Source organism: Salvia hispanica, chromosome 6 (genome assembly GCF_023119035.1).
Source record: "Salvia hispanica cultivar TCC Black 2014 chromosome 6, UniMelb_Shisp_WGS_1.0, whole genome shotgun sequence".
In the NCBI taxonomy this organism is placed as follows: domain Eukaryota; kingdom Viridiplantae; phylum Streptophyta; class Magnoliopsida; order Lamiales; family Lamiaceae; genus Salvia; species Salvia hispanica.
In genome coordinates, this window is record NC_062970.1 from 41,084,523 (window position 1) to 41,108,484 (window position 23,962).

Here is a 23,962-nt window from a genome sequence, read left to right on the forward strand (position 1 = left end):
AAATATCTTGAATTCTCTGAAATGGCCCAATCAAAATTGCCTCTCACATTTGAAAAGCCAAACATCAAACATATTACAAAACCAAGCGATTTTATCCAAAATACTACTCCATTACACTTAACATTAACTAATTACAAATTATCAGATTAATTAAATAACTTTATGATCTAATAACATATTTTAAGAAAATATATAAACTTTTTTCTGCATTTCCACACGCCGCTTAAGCGACGAAAACCCTAGATCTGCACCCCTGGTCGCCGATTCTACCACCAAATCGGAGAAAAAGTCGCCATAGACTGGCGTCTACGACCACACCCACACCCACACCCACACCCACCAAAATCGGCGACACGTTATCTTCTAATCGGTTCTGCCATTGCAAAATCAGGGCTAGCGCACGAAACTTACACACTCCAGCGACAACGGAAGCGTTTCACACAACGTTGAAATCATATTTTCGACCAACCGAAGAAGGAAGCAATTTTAGGTAAAATCGAAACACAGTTCATAAATTTGAAAAAATATCACAAATCGTCAATATTTATCAAGTATTTAATTATTTCACTAATTATTTTACATGTAAGGAGCAAAAATAGGTTGCTATCGACTATTCAAGGTAAAGAGGATGAACATAGGGGTTCTCAATATCTGGCTGTGAGCCTACAACAGATACAACAACATATCACAAAGGAGGTCGACAAACCTACAAAAATTAGGGCGAAATGTTCTGGTCGAAGATTGGAAATTTTAATTCGCTCCAAATTCGCAGAATATTCAATGGATCAACAGACCTTAGGTAAAATGTCTTCACAAATTTACTGTAAAAGCCTTACGATTTATAGAGATAATGCTTATAAACGCTTATCTAAATGTAATTGGACGTATTATTCTTGATAAAAACAGTGCAAATTTGAGTATTTAAATTTTTTTCAATCATATTTTGAGAATTTGTTTCAAAATGTAATCTGTTGCTCACTTTAACACCCTTTAAGCTTTGCTGATTTCTTTAGTTTCTTCATAGAGGGAAGATAGATAGCTATTTACTGGATATAGTAGAATTTGCTTCTGAATATAGTAATATAATTATCAATCACTTCCATTATTTACAATCAAGATTTAATGGACGTAGTAGTTAATTAATGTTGTAACTTGTTCAGTATAATAGTATTGCAGTTTTATCATTCCAGTGAATGAATGCAGCATCATTTTTATGCAGGAATAATACTAAACAATTTCAAGAAGCATGAAAACTAAAGAACACATATTGCATGGAAAACTGGAATAAGAGATGAGTATGTAAATTCTAAATAAAATCAAATACAGAAACTCTTGAAAAACTATTGAATCTACATTCTGAATTTTAAATGCAGAGAGAAAAAGAAAAATAACTCCTTTGCAGAGCAATGCAAAGTCTCCCTTTGCAGAGCAATGCAAAGTCTCTAGAATAAAACAAATGGAACGAATGGTAGATTGAATGTTGCAACTTGTTTAGTATTACAGTTCTATCATTTCAGTGTATGAATGCAGCAATTTGTTTTTTTGCAGGAATCATCTTAAGCACTTTCAAGAAGCATGGAAACCAAAGAACACATATTGCATGGAAAACAGGAATATGAGGTGAGTATATACATTCTACATAAAATCAAATGCACGAAACAGAACAACTAATAAATCTTTATTCTAAATTTTGAATGCAGGGAGAAAAAGATAAAAATTACTCCTCTGCAGAGCAGTTTTATTATTCCAGTCAATGAATGCAGCAACATTTTTTGCATGAATCATCTTAAACAATTTCAAGAAGCATGGAAATCAAAGAACATGTATTGAATGGGAAACTGGAATAAGAGATGAGTGTATACATTTTACGTATAATCAAATTCAGAAAATACAGAAAAACTAATGAATCTCCATTCTGAAATTCAAATGCAGGGAGAAAAAGAAAAAATAACTCCGCTGCAAAGCAGTGCAAAGTCTCAAGAATAGCACAAACGGAAGGAATGGCAGATTGAAGGTAAGAATACTAAATTAATCATGCATAGTGCTGAACACAGCAACAAAATGAAAAAACTGAAACAAAATAAATGAAAGAAAAAGAGAGTGAGCATTTACAATAGAAAATGAGTATTGTACAACGCTCGAAGCTGTCACCCATAAAGCTTGACTATAATTTCTTATTTCAAATTCTTTTTCAGTGTGAATAATAGTAAATGTTGGACACTCAAATATTTTTACATTGCAACGGAGGACCATTTCCTCCATAACCTTTCGTTTCATGCGGTTTGCATTCATGTACAACAATGCATGAAAAAATAACTAATAGACAAAATATCTTTCTTGAATGAGACATTGAACTTGGAATAACTAAATTTAATAATGTATTCCTATGCTCGATTTGAAGGGAGTATATATAACAGAAAAAAATCAAATTAAATTAGTATCATTAATTAGTCATTTCTCTTACTCTTGTAATAAAACATGAGTGTGTAGCGTTACTTAGAGTTGGAGTTAGAAAACCGATTACGATTTAATGCAATCGAGATTTTTGTACTAGTATAATTTTTGATAGATTCTTAAATGTGTTTAATTTATGTGTTGATCACGGCCGTTAAATAAATCTTAATGATTTTTATTTTAATTGTGTTTCTTTTACATTTGGTATATAAAAAGAGAATTAGGTAGTTTTTGAAAATTATGGTAATGTGTATACTAAGAGAAATATAGTGATAATGGTAAAGTTGAAGTTTCTAAGTTAACAAGGTTCTAACTTGAATTTCGTTATAACTGACGATGAATTTTTTCCATCATCGAACAAATATTTGCAATAGGAGTCTTCTAACTTAATTAGGTAACAAATCAAAAATAGTAATTGAGTATTTAATAAATTGATGATGACAATCACGTTGTGGTTTGTGAGCATGAATAGAGTTTCTAAAATTACAAGAAAAAGCAAATATACGAAAACTGTAGAACAATGAAGGACGATTGGCAGCGATGATGCAAAACACATATTGAATCGACACGTGTTCATTCCATATCATAGACGGGACAAATATCTACTGTATTGCATTTTAAAAATTTACTCCGTAGTTAATAATTTAAGATATATTGTAATAATAACTCTTGAGTTATAAATAATGGAATACTATGTTTATGAGCTAGTGTAAAAAAAATTACGAACGAATTCAAATATTGAATGATAAATATCTGTTTATGAAAATACCATATCAATAAATTGAAAAAGCAAGAAAAATAATTTAAAGGTAATAATAATAATAAATAAAATAAATATATGCTTTAATAAAATAATCTAGTATTAATATATAAACAAATAGGAATAATACAGTTTTTTTAAAAAATTACCTAAAAAGGTACTACTAGAATGGCCAAACGACGTTGCAATTGTAGGAAACAAACTATAAGCTAATAAATATTCAATGATGATAGTTGTAATAAATATTGTTCACCAATTTTCATTACTCCACAGCCTATATACGAGTTTACTTGATCATGCAGTTCTGCCCCACTTCCCAAATAAAAAATAAAAATCAGAAAGCATGTCCTAAAACAATGTCATTCGTTACTTTTTTGGCTTTTATTTTCATTTATTTTCACTTTTTATTACTCCGTTTTGCTTTTCTTCAAATGTTAAATGTGAACTTATATATTGTTTAGTGTATAAATTTAATACCACAAAAGTATTCTATTTTCGTTTTTCATTATCTCGGGTTTAAACACAAGTCAGAAGTCCTTCAATGCTTTACCACTTGTACCAGCAGAATAGTTGTTGCACACTACTGTAACATGTCTCATTTGAGTTCGCGGAGAAATCCTTTCCTTGAGTTCATGCTTCACTTCTCTTTTCGTTCCATTCTCGAAAAACGTGAGTGAAAAGCCCATGATTTAATTCCGCCCTCCTTTTCTTTTTCTTTATCTCAACCGGGCAAAGATATCTTAAAAGCTCCGGTCCAAACAATTAACTAGACAGCCCAACTAAATAAATGACTCTTGGCCCAAATAAAATATTAGTACAGTAGCCCAACTACCAAAATGAGTCTAATTGAAATACTAGTAATTAACAGCTCCTTATTTTCTTCTCCCATTTTCACGTCACATAATCACTTTCTCCCTCTATTCTCAATTTCAACTTCTCAGCCTGGTTTCACCGCCGTCTGCCGAAACTGGTTGCCGCTGCTGTCTCTCAATCGGCACAGCTTGGCCATCATCGAGTGCCGCAGCATCTCCTTCTCAATTTGCCACCAACAGCTTTGCCGCCCTCTTCTTCTCCGGTGGCTTCGATTGGGCCGTGACTGTTAAATGTATAATTTTCTTTTCGTTGATTAGGTTTTTTATTTAAGATGGGTTCAAAGAAGAAAGCATTAAATATAAAAAGGCTTGGACTCGTGAAAAGTGGGTTTCAAAATGTAAAATTATTCTCTCAACGAAAAAAATTAAAGCGAAAAATTGTTTTATATGCATAACGTCGTCGTTTCGAGAACAAACAAAAAGGTCGAAAAAAACTGGAGTGTTACACTATCATTATGTGAGATATAAGTATAGAGTGTGAGATTATATATTTCATCAAATGAAATCAGTATATTTTAAAATAAGGTAAATGTAGTATACTTTTGGATGATAGAAATAATAAAGTATTATTGTATTTGAATCAAATCAATTGGGGAGTGTGGAACACAATCAAATTAAGAAAACCAAAATAAATACATGAAAGGTTCATTGCTGGAATAAATATTGACGGTATTTTTAATTATTACTATAAATTTGGCTAAAATATCATCCTCGAATATAAACTAAAGCAAAATTTTTATAATAATAACCGCTCTATAGTGTATACGATGTGTTGCTCAGATGCATGCTAACTAGTAACTACTACTCCTTATCAATTCAAAAATATTTAATCCCTCTTCAGTTAGGATCGTGGGCCTAGTTTAATTCTTTTATGGTTGGGCCAAAGTATATTTGACAGTTGGGCCGAGTCTCTATAATTGTTGGGAAGTAACTCTTGAGTGAATCTTCAATTTAATTTAGTGTGGGCTGAAATAATTTGAAAGATTGGGCTTGATATTATTATAGGGTTAGCTTGAAATTAATTTTTTGTGTGGGTTCTTTCAATTGAATGTTTGGTTTTAAATAATCCTAATTAATTAAACCTGAGAGTTTAGTTAAGCCGCAAGTAATTAAATCTCATAGTTTAAATAGTTTCAAGGACAATATAACTGAATTCAAGTATTTGTCACAATCACAATGATTAAATTTATGAGTTCGTTTATATTCACTTGGTAATTGATACTACCTCCGTCCCACAATATGAATCACATTTAACGTGACCATAAATTTTAAAAATGTAAGGAATAGTGTTAGAAAAGTTCATGGGAATATGAGACCCACTTTTTTATATTGATTTTAAAATAAAATGTGAGTAAAGTTAGTTAGTGGAATATAAGACCTACTTACTATTTATGGTAAAAGTGAAACGTAACTTTTATTATTGGACGAACCGAAATGACAAAAATGTGACTCTTATTGTGGGACGGATATAATATCTTCGATCAAAACAACAAAACTATAGAGTGACTTGAAATCTGCACAGTAATATAAAAATTCAATTAAATTCTAGAAGATGACTCGACAATGTTGAAAACGATAGTAGTAATATAGAGTGACTTGAAATTTGCACGGTAATATAAAAATTGAATTGAAATTTTGAATTGTACTTTGTAAGTAATAAAATGGATTGCAATTATGCTAATTTTTGTTAGTATTAAAATCGGGATCGTGTTTACGATTTTTGATTATCAGCCGTTGGTTCGGATTTCATACCGTGCACCTTTTAGTCATTATCCAACTCTTCAATTTCTAAGGAAGGGTTCGTGCAGATTTTAGACCGTGCACCTTTTAGTCATTATCCAACTCTTTTCAATTTTTAAGGTAGGGTTCGTGCGGATTTCAAACCATGCACCTCTAAACACCATCTAATTCTTCAATATCTAAGGTGTTTAGTCATGCGGAACTTTAATGACCGTCTAAATAAGTAAATATGTAAGTACTGATCACAAAAATTTGAATAAAAAAATATCAGCATTATCTACCATATTAAGTTAGAAGCCATCATTGATTCTACTATAAATCTCGAACGTATTATCATCTTTCACTCACTCTCATCACACTCACACTCTCCTCTCTCTCCGTCATGACACCCTTCCTTGTCCTCTTGCTTGTGGTGCTAACCTCACGGTGGAGGCCTATCCGCTGGCGTACTGAAGTCTCAAGTTGTTGTGTTTATTTTCATGTAATTTCATAATTAATTACTACTGCTTGTGTATTGCCTCTTAAATTATGTTATTAAATCATAGTGTTGATTAATTGTAGTTTGTTATTATTAAGTAAGTTTGTTTAATGAATATCGTTTGGGCTCCTTCCTTTTTTTATTAAAATTGGGCCTTTTAAAATATCAGTTTTTGTATTGGGCCTGTTTCAGATAAATGGAAATATTTGGGTTCTCATTCGTTTTTTGTGTGGGCTTTTTCTTTTTCTACAAGATGGAGATCGAGGACATTTTCCTCGTTAACAAGCCGCCGCCGGCAAGAAACCTCACGGTGGAGGCCTATCTGGGGGCGTACTGAAGTCTTAAGTTGTTGTGTTTATTTTTATCATAATTAAGTACTAAGTACTTCACTATAATTATTGACGACTCTTAATGTTATTGTTTTTAGCAAGACTGGACTGTAGTTATTGAGTTGTTGAACCAAATGCAACTATAATTAGGAAAATGCAAAAAATAAAATGATACTCCCTCCGTCCCAAGATAAGCGACTCGTATTCCTTTTTGGGACGTCCCAAGATAAGTGATTCATTTTCTTTTCTGGTACTCTATCTATTACTTTTTCTCTCTACTATACTAACTCTCTTACTTTATTCACTTTCCACTTTACTAACAAAACCTCATTTCCTTAAATCCCGTGCCGAAAAGTTTGTGGTCACTTATCTTGGGACGGAGGGAGTACATCAAATTAAATTGTGATGAGAATAGAAACTATTAAAAATAACACAATACTTATACTATTTATTGACTATAATTCTATATTATATAAAATAGACATTAGACAAATAGACACTACTTAATTTTAAAATATTTTTTTTTTGGTATAAATTGAAACATAAAAGAGATTAAAATAATTTTTTAAGACATTAAATGAACATGTAAATAAAATGAAGAAAGCATAACTAATTTACTATATATTTTCAAAAGATAACAAGTAAGAACATAAATAATGCAACATGAACCGAACACGAATGTAAAGAAGTATAAAAATTGAGATAATAGAACAATAACATGTCAAAGCAACCAAACATAATCTAAATAATGTCAAAGCAACCAAACATAATCCAAATAGTAAACTATGAACTTTATAACCCAAAAACTAATATTCATGGCATTCAATTCATCTTAAGTGCTACTCATTTTGTCATTCATCCGTGACTTTGTGCAGACTCATCTCTCTGACGGTAGCTAACACTACTACAAATACATAATTAATCGGGTATTAGTCGAGTACTCTAATACGGGTTTCGGGTACCCTAAACCCAAAAAATCCTAACATTAACTACCCATACCCGTACCCGAACCCATAATTTCGGGTTTCGGGTACCCAAAACCCGTCGGGTATTGGGACTGGGTCGGGAATACCCTAAACCTGCGGATTAAATTTTCAGGCCTACATATACTTTACCTCTTTTTCCCTCGGCTGTCTTAATTTACCCATTTTTTTATACATTTGATCTCTTATTTTACCAAGTTCTCATTAAAACTCGTGTCGACTACAAACAAGCCTATTTTTTGCAGACGGAGGGAGTAATTGTTTGGGCCCCCATGTTTTGGTTTGTATTTCGTATGCAATTCTTTTTGTCGATATTGTTAATTTGGCCTGTTAATTTTGTTAATCATTCTCTCTACCTTGCATTAAATTTGTATAAAAGAATTTTTTACTTTTTATTTAAATTTTTTGTTACATACATTCAACAATAGTATTATTTGAACAATTAAATTATTTTTCATCTCAATTGGTTAATTCATCATTTGGATCAATCACGGATGGGCCTCGGGCCTATTCCCCCACAGCAAGGTTTTTGAACATGTTTTTATTATTGATCGTATGATTTAGTCAATCCATTGTTGCAGCTTGCAGGGTGTTCGTATGATGACGTCGAAAGATACAATTTCATACTAAAACCCTTTGACAAACATAGCATCTAAAAGTACCCTGAATCGATCCAATATAACATTTTTTCCAATCGAAATGCTAAACACAAATTAACACAACTTATGCCACAATCATAGCAAAAATCAATTAGAATTAATCAGAAAATGAATTGAAATGCCATAATCCCGAGACCAAATTTTTACAAATCTTCCACTATTATCCTTGGAGTAACCACCACCCTAGTCGTTACAATCTGAGAAACACCCATGCGAGAAGACAGAAAAATTGAGGTGATTGTGTGGAATGAGATGGGATTTTATTTTTATTTTTTTTATTTTTTTTTTGCATCTTAGGGATGAGAAAAACAGATTTATTAAAACGAGAATTATGTCCTTTTATAAACAGTTTAGAAATGATTAAATCTTTCGTTTTCACTAGACCTTTAGAGTTGATTAAATCTTTCGATTTCACTAGACGTAAAAATTCGAGTAGTTAACAATAGAATCGGCAGGAACCTCCTAAGTGAGTATAAGAAGTAGGATGCCAGATTTCTTTGCAAAAAATAATACAATGATCACACATTTCTTTGCAAAGATGATGCAAGATTTTTATTCCATCACTCTATTTGATTGAATAAACTGGTTTTTGGTTGTTGAAGAGAAAAAGGTCATAGTTTATATGCATCTCATCATCTCCCAAATTATGTTGGAACTTGGAAATGAAAAATCTTCTCGAGCTTATAGAATATATTGGCAGGATATGTGTGGTTATTTTAGGTACATATATAGCTATTAACTTGATTTCTTTTGGCATCTAATAGTGATAGAGCTTGTGACCTTATTTTACTAGAAAGCTATTTGCTCATTCTTGGTTTGCCAATGTTGATGGCTACTTGATGCGTTCTTTAGAATTGCTAGTATACGCTTTCCTCGACTGTTGGCCCAATTTAATAATTGCAACATGATATCCAAAAAATTGTTGGTATGCAGAATTTAAATGATTTGGTTGGAAATGAAGATTCAATTTAAAATTCATCTAGCAAAAAAATCAAAGAGGTTCCAAACACTCACGAGACATGAGTTGCAGAGATGTTAGGTCTTTGAAAAAGGCTAGTGAGATGTGGTTTGTGTGTTAGAGGTGAACATGGCACAAACGAATACTCCACTACTTTATCTCTAGTGTTGGTTGCTCTACCACTTACCTGCTCCATAGGTATCTAAAAGACATCTCTCTACTCCCTTATTTCGGATTTTGTGCTCTACCAATTTTCTTTATCCATTTATTTTCATATTACCTCAAAAATCAAAATATATGACATATTCACACTGCCATCGATTTACAACATATGGAATCGACTCACACATCTCAACATATCAGTACTATCTATTTTTTTGAGTTTATTTTAGTCGATTCTATCCTAATTTGGGATTATCAATGAATAATGGATTGGGATCAATATGGATCGAAAATGATCAACCGAGTAGTGGTATTTTCCGGTGGCATTCATGGACCAACGGTGGGGTCGGCCGACCCCGCGCGACCCCACCTGGATCCGCCGCTGACTCATAGTGATAATTATGTGTTAGTTCATCGGGGCACGGTAGTGAGTTGGCGAACTGAGTTACCGAGCACCTGGTGTTTGGCATTTGATTCGTCATATTTTCTATTATTCTTCAAATAAAATATACGAATTACAAAGATAAAAACAATTTGGCTTAAAAATAAACTATTATGCTATTGTAAAAATGCACACGCAATAAGTTGTGATTATGTGACGTTATTAAAGTAATGCGATTCCAGGATTCCACTATAACTCCCTATATTGTGATCAAATATGAGATTTGTGTAATGTATGCTTCATTAATTAAGATAGAGAAATTAATGGTTTTCTCATTTTATTTCCGACTTTTTTTTGGAATAAAAGAGAGAAATAATTAGTCTTTGGAAATTATGTGTATATAAATATAAATGTGCATATGTTAATGATTTTTTTGGAGGAGTTTTATTAGAAAGTCGCAAATGTATAGTATAGTAAGTCAAATCAATGTAAAAATCAGAAGGAATAGAATAATGAATTCTTCTTTTGTTTGATAGTGAGTTGGCGAACTGAGTTACCGAGCACCTGGTGTTTGGCATTTGATTCGTCATATTTTCTATTATTCTTCAAATAAAATATACGAATTACAAAGATAAAAACAATTTGGCTTAAAAATAAACTATTATGCTATTGTAAAAATGCATACGCAATAAGTTGTGATTGTGTGACGTTATTAAAGTAATGCGATTCCAGGATTCCACTATAACTCCCTATATTGTGATCAAATATGAGATTTGTGTAATGTATGCTTCATTAATTAAGATAAAGAAATTAATGGTTTTTTCATTTTATTTCTGACTTTTTTTTGAAATAAAAGAGAGAAATAATTAGTCTTTGGATATTATGTGTATATAAATATAAATGTGCATATGTTAATGATTTTTTTGGAGGAGTTTTATTCGAAAGTCGCAAATGCATAGTATAGTAAGTCAAATCAATGTGAAAATCAGAAGGAATAGAATAATGAATTCTTCTTTTGTTTGATACGAGCATCTATAATGCACCATTACTAAAATTGGATTCATAACGTTTTTAACCCCATTCATTATTTAAGAAACAACATACAACTCGTGCCTTCGCTAACACTATAGACTATACATACATGAATTTCACCATCGATTTATTATTTTTAAATATAATTACATAAAATTTACATTTTAATAATTCATTTTTATTCCTTTTGTTTGTAATATAGTTATATACAAGTCACATTTTAATTAAAGATGAAATTCATTAAAATTTAAGAATAGCAAAATTAAAATATTACGCCTTGCTTTTTCTCTAAACGGAACATATAGTCGAAAATATTACGCCTTGCTTTTTCTCTAAACGGAACATATAGTCGTTTCTTTCCAAACAGGGGATAACAGAGGTGATGTGCAGACCTTCGAATTCTCGGGATGATTTGCATTTGTATGAATCATCCTCCATTGTAGTTTCGGTTTGCCAATTAAGGGGAGAGTGTCTTGCACCAGAAGTGGCTATAAATTAGATGCCACTGTGGAGAAGTTTGTTTGAGCCCTTCCACAAGTATTTTTAACTCGCTTATGAAAAAGGAGTTGCCATGATCCTTTGTTCCAGACAAATTAGTCCTAGATTTGCTTCAAAAATCACCACTGCCCAGCTCTTTGAATTTCATATCATCCATCCATGTATCTTCCCACAAACTAATTTTAACTTGTGACTTTTCAAATGCTCGTTTCTTGTTTTGCCGAATCATCTTCACTACCTTTAAGTGTGTATGGCATAGTATTATGGTCTCGAACCGAATTTAATTTATGAAAATTGGTTGTGAAAAACCCTCGGTAAAAGCATATTTTTTAACTTCATTTCAAAACATGTGTTGAGGCAGTTTTTCGCGCGACTTTCCCTCTTTCTTTCGAAATCATTTTCCTATAAAACTTTGGAGATTTGTAGTCAGATAAACCAGGTACCTGTATATGATTTTAGATCTGAATTTTGTAAAGGTGTGGTAGTTGCTTCAACCCATTGAAAATGAGACTTTCATGTGGAAAATGATTTTGTTTTGAAGCCGATTTTGATTCGATACTAGCTACTGATTTTAGATTTCCTTAGCATTATGATGAGTGTTGGGGAGAGTGTGTAAATCGAGTTATTTTTTAAATCATCTTAATGTCTAGTATTTTTTTTTATTTGACTTGGGAGGCTGATATAAGTTGGTGATTCATTATCAGTTCTATTTTTTTTTATACATACTAGATTACTAGTATTATTTTGACATTTTGTAAAAAAGGAAAAAAATTACAACTAAGTGTCAAGTTGTAGTTCCGCTTATAACTAAATGACAACGGATAACAGGTTTTATAAATATGGGCCGGGACAGATATTTTGTCCACGACTATTAGGGCGTGTTTGGTTTGACATTCTCCGTTTCTCAAGAAAAGGGATGGCAATGGTTTGCATTTTCTGTTTCATGGTCCACCATTTTTGGGACGGCTGTTTGGATTGGAAGTTAAATTCATGCAGTTAAATTTCAGGTGTTTGGTTTGGGATTATTATACCTTCAATAATGTATATTTTCACTTGTACCCTCAAGAAATTTTTGTCTCCCTAATTTGCCCTAATACTTGCCCCTCTAATGAACATGTCATTAGAGTTATGATCAATTGATTTTAATTCTACCATTCATATTACTCATGTTAACCATACACCTATACATATTCAGACGAAAAAAAAATGACTCATGAGCTGCACTTGAGGATAATCATGTGTTTCCAATATTTTTTTAAAGTCTCCAATTTTTTCTTTCCCCACTTCTTTCTTATGAAAAACATTTCAACAAAAAAAAGAAAACATAATTCAGCATTTAGTAGCAGCACCTTGAAACTCCTACTTGTTGATTTAGCTGTTGAAAGAGTTACAAGATAAACTCAAACTACCAACAAAATAAGTGAAACTTTTCAATGCAATTTTTACAACATGAAGAAGCATGTCTTGCATATGACTATGTAACAAGGTGTGGCATTTCAGAATACTAGTTTACATGAACTCTTGTACCTACAATTTGCATCCAGCCTTTGGAATTATACCTGCCTCTTCCATACCATATACAATAATATCTTGATGATTTCAGCATCATGTGACTTCTCACAGCAGCAGCTACTGTTCCGGTTCGATGACTTACGAGTGTTTATCCCAGATTATTCGAATGAGAACTATTCTACTCATGAAGAGGGTTCTTAAGCTTGGTGCTACCATTTGATGCATTGGTGATCCCTTTTGTCTCTCTAAAGATCCATTAGAATATTACTTATACAATGTAAAAACTTGTCCTTTTTGGCAGAACAATTCATCTGTAGACAATTCATAAGGTTGAGTAAATGCACAAAACATTTGGGATGGGCTAAAAGAACACAAAAATCAACAAGCTATTTAATGTGGATTTCGAAAAGTTGAGGTCATTTAACTACTCCAAACACACAATTAGCAGATGAGTTATCAAGCATCACAGTCCCATTGCAGAGAAAATAGGTGATCTAAGGCAATTATAGTTGCAAATGTTGACATAACCAAGTTTTGTATTCCTACATAACATGTAAATCCATTGAGCATAATGAAAAAGGAAATCTTTCAAGTGCTCCAATATTGATAGGAATTCCTCTTTTTATTTGAATCCATTTCGATATCTTTCAAATTTTAATTCCTCAACATTGAGTCATTATTAAATATGCCTTGAATATTACAATCTTGTCATCATATGATATTGAAACTATTTCAACAATGTATATTAGTTCAATATCCTGAACCACAAAAGTTTATCAAACCAAAACATAAACCTGTCAATTTACGTCTATTTAGCAAACCAAAACAATGTTCCCACCCTTTCAAACAAGATAGCTAGTTGAACCCAAATACATCATGAAATCAATTTTGAAATTAGAATTCGTGAAACCCAGATTGCCTATGAATTGGACCAAATTGTGTCAAAAAATTAGCTGATGAACTGAATTAATGCACCAAATTCAGCGTTAAAAAAAATTAATGCCTCAATACTAACCTTGTCGTCGCGTGTAAGTCAGTGTGCAGTTCCGGTGGACCTTCTTCAAACAACAGTAGTCATCGGAAGCTCGTAGAACACGCAGGTGGAGGAGAATCGTATGGTAATTTGTTCTCAAATTCTGAATAAAATAAATTCAAAGAGAGGGTTATTTTGGTAATGTGTGTAAAGCATAATTTATAAAAATGAGAAAAGATATGTATCAGAGCTTTTTTGGCAGATTTGCTAACTGCCACTATCAGCATTTTTAGGGCGGGCCTGAGCATTAAACTTGGGCCATGCATTTACGGTAAATGTTGAACCAAACAGAGGATAATCTCAGAAAAGGCACACTAACTGTGCCTATCAGACAAAGCAAACAAGCCCTTAGAGAGCCCAACACTTTCAGTCCACATGGAAACAAATATGGACTGCTGCATATAATTATTTAATGCATAAATAATTTTTTAGATTTTTTGCAAATGATTTACTAGTTTTTATATCTTTTTTTTCGTAAAGCCAATTTTATGGGATAGAATCGCCTGCCTACCCATCTAAATGTCAGTTTATAATATTGGGATGGTGCCATTGCCATCGTTATGAGCATGTGCGAGAGAAAAGGCAGGTAAATCTAGTATGTGGCGTAAAGGGATAAATTGTATAGATATTGAAAAATAATACTATATATTAGTATTTTTTTTTCTACTTTCACCAATTAAAAACTAGTCGAAAAACAAATTATATAATTATGTAAAAAGATTAAAAAGAGGAGGTTAAAACCCAAAAGTTAGAATCGGACGAATAGTTGCCAACTAGTAAAATATAATGTCCAAAAAGATTAAAAACGTTTTGTTTAAAAGGATTAATACAATGAGACGATTTGTGGATTTGAGGGGTTGAGTCATAACTTAATATATACGCAACATTTATTTACTAAAGTAAAAGTCGAGGAAATTGCCATTTATGTGAGTAATGGAGTGCCACGCATATGGGATGAACGGGAAGCATTGACCTCGTGGAATGTCAAATTGGACTTATAAAAATTAATGTTGAATTTATGAAAGAAAATCTGAGAGCACATACAGTGGTAGCCAGATTGTTAGGAACAGTCGCGTCCAAAGCTATTTTATTTTATGTTGGGTACCAAAAGTAAAGAGTTCTTTTGTTGCGGGTATTATTAAAAATTGGACATATAAAAAAATCAAGGATTTCTGATTATGTTCCTATACATGTATATACTTCCTCTGTCTATTATCAGTGGCACATATTTTATTTTGGACCGTCGCAATATAAGTGAGATATTTTTTTCATGAAAAAACACAACACTTTATATCTTTCTTACTTTTTTCTCTTTCTTATTTTTTCTCTCTACTAAATCACTACCCAAAAATTTGTGCCAAAAAGAAATGTATCATGTTACAATAGAACAGAGAGAGTATATGTCCCTAAACCTATATTATATGCACATTAATACTGATTGCGCAAACAATGATGGTGATCAAATATGGGGAAGGGAATTTCGACACTTAACTTGCACGATCTTTAGTTTGATAAATATTTTATACTCATATTTAAGAGTTCTTCAATTTCCATTGACAGTTTATGCTCGTATCATAGAGCTTCTTCAATTCTTCTTCATTGAAAGTTTAGGCTCTTATCAAGGAGCTCTTCATTCATCATTGTAAGTTTAGACTCGTTTTCAAGGAGTTCTTCAATTTTCTGTTGACGGTTTTAACTCGTGTCAAGGAGCTCTTCAATTTTTTGTTGGCAGTTTTAACTCGTGTCAAGGAGCTCTTCAATTTTTTGTTGGCAGTTTTAACTCGTGTCAAGGAGCTTGTCTAAGGAGTTTTAACTCATGTTCGGGAGCTTGTTTAAACAGTTTTTACTCATATTTAGGAGCTATCTTAGATAGTTTTAGCTCGTATCAAGGAGACATTTTTGACAGTTTTAACTCATATCAAGGAGCCTGACTTAACTTTATTTTACCCAAATAATACCCGCAAGTGTATGGGGTTATCGTAGCAAAAAGCAAGCAAGAGTATATCGTATCCCACAGAGACAATTTAGTGTTAACCTAACCATGAACAAATTTCAACTACTATCCAGACGATCGAGAATTTTGGTTTTAAACTAACAACTACTAAAAGCATATAAAAACAGAGATTAAAATAAAATACTTAAACAAGAGAACAAAGAAACAAGTTGCAGACAAAGATGAAGAAATATGCAGAATTCAAGGATCCGATGCACAACTCATAGCCTAACCCAATTGAAACCGATTTACCATTTAAAGTCTCCAGAATTGTTGAATCAATCAAAAATATAGATTAAACCCCCTCCCGAGGTGAGAAATCCGTAGATTAGGTGTAATAATTGAAGTCCCCTTCTAATTCTTAGACCTAACTCCTAATAGTTCGATTAGATTAAAGATCCCACTCAAAACCTCAACTCTCCCGAGTTTTATTGAATTAAGGTGTGAATAATTCTTCTTTCAAGGTTAAATATTTCATCTCCCGATTATTCTAAGAAACCCTATACTCCCAATTGGTGATCAAGCAATTGTTAGGAAAAAGCACAAGAATAATTCAAACAATTGCAAGAGCAAGATAAAAGCGAAGTCAATTGGATTAAAACTATAAATCAATACATCTTCACCAAGAATTCTACGTAAAAGATGTTTAGCTACTCATGTTCATGGTAGAAAACAAATAGAAACAAGGAAAAACAGTGGAAATCATGATGCGAATCGCAATTGGCGGAGGAATTGAAGCTTGAATCTTCAATCTTCTTCCAAGAATTCTTCACAAAAAGAGAGCGTGTGTTTTGTCGCTTGTCAAGAATGAAGAGAATTGACCTAATTCTTCCTTCTTATTTTCTCTTCAAAAAATTGCGATCCAGCTCTAAAAAACGCCAAAATGACGGACCCGGCCGGGTGGAATTAATCCACTGGAAATTCACCCGGCCGGGTGGGACTTCTTTGGTACTCTCTGGAATCTCGCAGGCATAATTACGCCACCCGGCCGGGTGGAATTATAGGGTAATAATTCACCCGGCCGGGTGGGAATTTCTAGACAGCGCAGTGTTCGTATAACGGCCATAACTTTTTCTACCGAACTCCGATTGAGGCGTGCGAGATACCCACGCGAAACTCTTTTGAAGACGAAGAGATTGATATGCATTAGGGGCTGATTGGACTTCAAAATATCCAGTAAATATTGTCTCAAACCAAGGCTGCTGCACATCCACATATTTTGTACCTTTTTCTACACATTCTTAACAAAATGGCCAACATACCAACACAATAGAGAAGTAGATATAAACACGTCTAATAATAGACAAAATATGATCAAATTCATACATAACCACCCTCTAAAACCATGTAAAATCCAAGTATGTCAGAGCCATCTTAGATAGTTTTAGCTCGTATCTAGGAGCCATCAGACAGTTTTAGCTCGTATCTAGGAGCCATCTTAGATAGTTTTAGCTCGTATCTAGGACTCATGTCGAGGAGTTAATTCCGACAGTTTTTGCTCGTATCTAGGAGCCATCTATGGACCATTCTCGGTCCATTCCGACTCAAACTATGAGCCCATTATTTTCATTTCTTTTCTTTCTTGAGCCTAATAACCATTAGGCCCAAAATTACTTCTCTGTAAATGAAGACGTGAAACCATCAGTCTCCTTTCTCCTTATGGATCTCTTCTCGGTGACCACTTCTGGCACCAAACTTCCTCCAACAGTGTGACGGTTCTCTCTCTCCTCAGTGGATGATCATCACTCTTTCTCGAGGACCTTCTTGACCACCTTCGTTGTGTCATTCTTTTTCCTTCACCGGTGTTCACATATTACTTCTCACCTTCTTGGCGACTCCATCTCTTCCGGTAGGGTATTGTCTCTCCCCCTCTGCCAGATAATTCTTCGATTGCTTTACCTTTCCGGGTTGTCTTGCTACCAACTTTCCTGGCTCCACCAACATGTGGGTTGTGCTTTTGCAACTTTCTTGCCCTCTCATCATCGGTCATCTTTGGCCTTCACGACCATCATAAATTTGGAGAGGAGTTGTTCGGTCGCATTCTTCCTCTCCCCCTCGGTCGGACAAACTGTGAACTTCTTCTTATTGGCCACTGTCCGCTTCCGCGTCGAGGTCGAACAGCCCACTCCGCCGCTGTTTGATGCCGGTAGCCTCCTCTCACTCTCTGAATTTCTTTTGCGTGGAAGCCCTCTGGAGTCTGGATAGAGACGCCAGAGTATTGGATATCATATTGCTAAACTAAAGCATCATCATTGCTATCGTCGATGGCTAACTATTTTTTCTATGCCTAAGTATTGGATAAATTGTTGTGGCAAATTTACTTGCTGTTCTTGTTTTTTTTTTAGAGACAGCGATCGATCCATGTGATCGAACCTGCTCTGATACCATGTTGAAAAGTAAAATGCGGAAAATAAAAGACTATTGCATAAAGTAAAAGACGGGGAGAACTTTAAAGACTACGTTGTGAATGACTTGGGTTGAATTCTCTCAATGGTTACACAACCTTTTATAGGCTCTAATTCTAGCTATACATGGAAAATATATTCTAATTATACTAATATCCTTTTTATTTGGTTTTCCATAATCCATAATTGATTTCCTTCTTTATTCTTGTCATAACTTCTTCTCTTGCCTTCTTGTTCTCCAATTAATTGATTTCCTTATTCCAACACAAACTCTTTTGGCAAATTGAAAGTATAAAAATTTGGCATGACCTCAAGTTTAAATGAAGGCATTTTAAATGTAGAGCACTAGTACTAGTTGTTTTAATGATCGTGCAAACAATACATTTTTATAACATTTTGACATAATACAAGGCCAATATGATTAAATTAGGGATTTGTCACGATTCCAAATTAATAGTAGGATATAAATGTTTTATTATTCATATCAATGGACTATTTTAAGAATCTAATTCATTATAAGAGTGTTATGTCCTAATATTGCTCAAATCCAATGAACTAATCGACATTTGGATTTACATCGAGAATGGGATCATACATTCGCACTGATCAAATTTATGAACTAATGTACATAATTTGGTATAATTCAATCAAAACTAACATAATTTTCATTTTCTAGATTACTCATTACTAGTTATTACATCGTGATAATTTATGTATCAGCTTATCGGGCCACAATAGCTCAAATACTATTGGAAGGAGACAAAATGAGTTACCGCGCACCCGCTTCAGTAATCAGTACACGTGTTACGCATTTGATTCGGCATATTTTGTATTCTTCAAATAAAATATACTGCCTTGGATCATGCTGTTCTTCTCGCATACGGGCTACGGCCTCACGAAGATGAAAAGAATTTGGCTTAAAAATAAACATTTGTTGAAAATGATATTCACCTATCCTATTAAATTTTTGCATCCTAATTCTTCATCTTACTTGAAAGTTTGGTGTTATCCTTTGCACTAAATTAATCATGAGATTTAACTGCATTGGGTCTACATTAAAATGGAAAATTTAACTACTTTGAGACTTAACTAAATCAAGAGCTTTAATCATGAAAATTTAATTAACTCGAAGGTAGTACTACACATTTGGGTGTAATTAAATCAAAATAAGCAATTTAAGTAAAATAGCCCCAAGATTCACTACCATAAATCCTTCCTCTAATAACATCTCTAACCATTTACACTAAACTCAAGCTCATTTTAGTATAAATGTCACATTAAATATGATTTTATCCAACTATTTACACTAAGCTCAAACTTAAAAAAATATTCTCTATATTATTCTTCTTTTACTTACAAAATTTGAAAAAAATTTGGATTTGGATTTATAGTAAACCTATAGATAGGTATTTTTTTTTTCCAAAACCAAAAATAGAATTAGTTTTAGAATACTATTGCCTATTTAAACTAATTATTTATCGATGGTCTAAAGACACTAGATTAGCAATAGCGTTGTAAATTAAAAAAGAAATGTTACAATTAACGCAATTGAAAGCGTTTTAAATTTTTTTTTGGTGGCTCAGTTACGACTCATACCTTTTTCTTCACTAAAAAGGGCTCAGCATCAAACTCGCTTTAAATTTTTTCTACAATCTCATTGCTCCCACTCCTATTCAATTTGGGCGAATTCACTCCTTGATCATCAGTAGATCTTTCAGGTTTGTATAATCAATTTAATCATCTGCATTTCTTGTTCAACATTCTACAATTTGATCGATTAAGGATTATTGAATTAGATAAAATGATCAAGTGGCGGAATTCTCTGCCTCTCTCTCTGTTTCCATGAAGATAGATGTTGAAGCTGTCGAGGCAGCTCCTCCGCTCCTCAAGGTAAACCCTATGTTCATGTCAACAATTTCTCCTTCGACTACTACTTTAATTTAGCCAAATCGCCCCTCAATATCCCAAATCTAATGCTTATTTCCATTCAATTGATCATCGTTATTTAGTCAATATAAGTTTTCTATATGTTTCTTAGGTTTCATTTTGGACTCGATAATTGAACTGAAACATTTTGTTAACATGTTAAACTAATTCCGTCACTCACTTTCAGTTTATGCAGTCTGAGGCATTGTTGGTTGAAGGAAGTCATTATAGATGAATTGCTTGAAAATATTTCATGTTTGCTTATATATTTATGAAGCATAAATTCTGAAAAAGTATATATTATTCTTGACCTCCAGATATCTTCATACACCACTGACCACTATAATTATTGGATCTCTCTCCCATACACTCACTGACTCACACACACGCATACACATATTTATAGACTTTCAATACTTTCAGTATCATAAATATGAAGGTTTGATGTTTCCAAGGGACTAATTGATTTCTCGCTTTGTTAGCAGAAAGTTAGTTTATGTAGGAACTTTTTGTTGGCTCTCACTTGCTATTGGCATCGTGGAACTCCTCATCTACATCAAGTTTGGACACAGTGTAGGAACTCTACCGATCAAATGTTCATGGTTCAGCTGAATATGAACACTATTTACATTTCATACAACTTGTTTTGTGAATTATTTAGCCTATGTTATATAACTTGCAATGTAACTTTGCCGGGATAATGATTGTCTCCCTCTTGTATGCAGGACTTCGAACCATACTTGCTTCAGGATCAGGTGTATTTACTTCCTTTCTTTTGAATTTGTACTTATTACCTTCATTTATTCCGGAGATGATTGTATGGTTCCACCAATGTTTATTTGATCATCGTTATACTCAGTGATATTCTTGACTTACCTATGTAATATCTAATCTTTATTGGTTCCATGTAGCTCTGATTTTTGTATGTAGATCTAATTGTTTTTTACTGAAATTTGTCAGAGCATCCCAAGGCTGTATTAGTGTTTCTGAATGACGGGAAGTTTTTTGTTTGCAATTCTAATAGAGGAATTTTTTATTGATTCAACTGTGAATTGATTCCATTTATTTTTTGTTTAGAATTTCTTGATTTGATTGGGAATTTGAACTAATATGTTGAATTTGGTTTCAAGCAGATTGATCCATGGCACCATTATGGCACAATCTCCATTTCCAATGTTAAATGGTTGATTTACAAAGCAAATTGTTACATTTATAAGTCAAACGTTAGAAATGATTGCTGTAAAGGAGTACCAGGTTCAGTTTATATGTGTATACATGGTGGATAATGATTGTTCTCCTATCAGGATATGAGCCAGCAAACTGAGTACATGGGTTGATTGCTAAGGATCTACATGGAAATGAACGACAATCAAGCATATATATGGAGGTCAGATACTGTGTTTGTTTTCTAATTATGGTTTAATCATGGGGTCATTGGTGATGTGGATGTCGGGGAGATACTCTGTTTTTTTCTAATGTAGTACTGTATTAGTTTTGTATGGCAATTCAAAATCTTGTGTCACCTTAACTACTGAGAATCATGATGTTTGTTTCAGAAACAAGAAAAAGAATGGTAAAGTTGCACCGCCTGATAAAGTTACTGTTTTTTGACGTGGTGTTGAGGGAATTTACTTTCCAAGTCTTCATTTGTAAATATTGCTTACTTTTCTAGTTTCATTTAATCTGGGCACTTTACATATCCTTTCATTTCCTGAAAGAAACATTGCCATTGTTTTACCTGTTAAAGAGTTGTTAGCAAGTTTGGGTCTTGCGAATTGAGAAGCATGCACTTGGTAAACGGAAATGGCAAACAAGTTGAAGCAAACGTTACTTTATATCCTACAAGGTTCTCCCCTAACCCTAAACCCTATTATATCTCCCGTGAACCCTCTATTCACTGTAGCATGAATTATAACTTAGTTATTTTTTGACATGATAGAGCACCTGTTTGTGCGAAATGGACAACAGAAAGGTGTGCAGCATGTCGATGGGTTGGAGATTGGGACTTCAACAAAATTATTATTTGTATTAGGTATGTGTCTTGCTTGACTCCATTTGTTGCTTTTAACAATGTGCATGTTCATAAAAATACTCCTTTAGGTGATGAATACGATGTTAATTTTTCATTGTTTCTCTAGGTGTCAAATTGTTGTTCATCAAGAATGCTAATATCAGACATACTTACTGGTTTTTGTAATGTTAATATCACATTGTTACTTATATTATGTTTTGCATGTATTGGCCGGCCTTCTTCATGAGGTGGTATTCAACTCCAGTGTAATCACTTTCTGGGAAAATTTATGCATAAGTGTCTGGTTAGTAAGATTCACCACTTGGTGTTGAACTAAATTAGAAACAAAAGTTTGTAGAAGGAATAGAGCATTTGAATATTTTAATATTGCAATCATATGATATTCCTTATTAAAGTTGTGTTTAGGACTCTTTTTGAAAGAGTCTCTAAGTGGTTTTAGGAATGCTTTTTAATAACGTTTCTAAGCATTTAGGGATGCTTTTCTAAAAGTGTCTCTAAGCATTTGGGGGTGCTTTTTAAAAAAGCGTCTCCAATTTAATTTACCAACGCTTATTATTTGCGTCATTTTTTTGCACACCGCCAATGAGAACGCTTTTTGAAGTGTCGGTGAAATATTTAGAAGAAACACCATTTCTATAGTTGTGTAGGGGTTCATAATCGCATTTTAAATAAATTTATTAGATTTTGAGGGTCCACATGCCATTTTAGAAGATACAGTACTTCATCCATCCCTTATAATTTGTGACTATGCCAATTTATTAGAAGTGTGAATACTTTCATAAATTGCCTCAATATTGCTCTAGTGGGAAGTGTTTCAGTTTCACCCGAGTTCGAGTCCTACTGGATTATTGTGAATGCTTTCATAAAGATGCTCTATCCATCCCTTATTCCCGTATAACTCAACGATGAATTTTAGAAACTTTCTTTTTTTCTTGCTAACAGCCCTTTTGTTGACTCCCTCTTTCTACTATTGATGTGGCAAACTTGGAGTATGTTTGAACTGCACTGCTTTCTCCTCTATTTCAATTTTCAAGCATGCGTTCGATCCTCTCTCCACCAAACCAATTGTGATTAAGTTGAAATCATGAAATTTTTCTTTGAAAAAAATATTTTCAATTAACGAAATCTACTTTTATCTGTCTTCATCAAATCACAATAGCACATGACAAAACAATAAATTGAATAATGGAGTATATATTATAAATTATTTTTTAATATTATTATATATGAAATTTCAGTTCCGGCTAATTTATTTTTTCTAGTTCCATCCCTGGTAGGTAGACTTCATATTCCAGTAACTCTTTTTTTATTAGTATTTCTTAAAATTGGTGTCAAATTCAAACAAGACTTTCTAATGGCTGGCTAAGGGGAGTAATACTACTAATAGTTAAAGGAAATAGAATTATTAAAAGCTATAGCTACACTACTTTTAAAATATTAAAATTTTGATTGTTCACAATCACCAACCTAACTATGAGTTCATTTGGTCATGTGGTTATCGCAAACTTCCAACACAAATTGGGAAGGCATGTGTATCATCACTCATCAGGGTACTAAAACGACGTGTGACAGAAGGGAGAGGAGACCGCTGTCGCCTGTCGCTGTCTAAATAATCCATCGCAAAATCAATTGCGTTTTTCAAACATCAAAAACGCTACTCGAGAGTTGACCAGAGGGGCCGCTTACTAATCTATGCATGTTTGAAGTTATACTATCAATTACGTAACTCACGAATAATTCCAAAAAACCCAAAG

At 33.2% G+C, this 23,962-nt stretch overlaps 3 long non-coding RNA genes across 11 annotated transcripts; 2 read left to right on the forward strand and 1 right to left on the reverse strand.

The window, feature by feature from the left end:
* Positions 1-203: 203 nt before the first annotated feature.
* Positions 204-2,638, forward strand: LOC125192630. 2 transcript variants are annotated; one of them, XR_007171441.1, is made up of 4 exons: positions 204-490; positions 588-799; positions 1,549-1,620; positions 1,701-2,638. It is a non-coding gene; the product is annotated as an uncharacterized LOC125192630 (long non-coding RNA). The 2 variants fall into 2 exon arrangements; XR_007171440.1 differs by having other exon boundaries at positions 600-799.
* Positions 2,639-12,713: 10,075 nt separating this feature from the next.
* Positions 12,714-14,007, reverse strand: LOC125197077. The gene is made up of 2 exons (XR_007171995.1): positions 13,835-14,007; positions 12,714-13,130 (listed from the first exon to the last, which is right to left on the reverse strand). It is a non-coding gene; the product is annotated as an uncharacterized LOC125197077 (long non-coding RNA).
* Positions 14,008-19,832: 5,825 nt separating this feature from the next.
* Positions 19,833-22,505, forward strand: LOC125192980. 8 transcript variants are annotated; one of them, XR_007171506.1, is made up of 8 exons: positions 19,833-19,968; positions 20,047-20,140; positions 20,662-20,749; positions 20,902-21,563; positions 21,733-21,825; positions 21,924-22,022; positions 22,116-22,208; positions 22,315-22,505. It is a non-coding gene; the product is annotated as an uncharacterized LOC125192980 (long non-coding RNA). The 8 variants fall into 8 exon arrangements; XR_007171503.1 differs by having other exon boundaries at positions 20,902-21,825; XR_007171502.1 differs by having other exon boundaries at positions 21,733-22,022.
* The last annotated feature ends 1,457 nt before the right edge of the window (positions 22,506-23,962 follow it).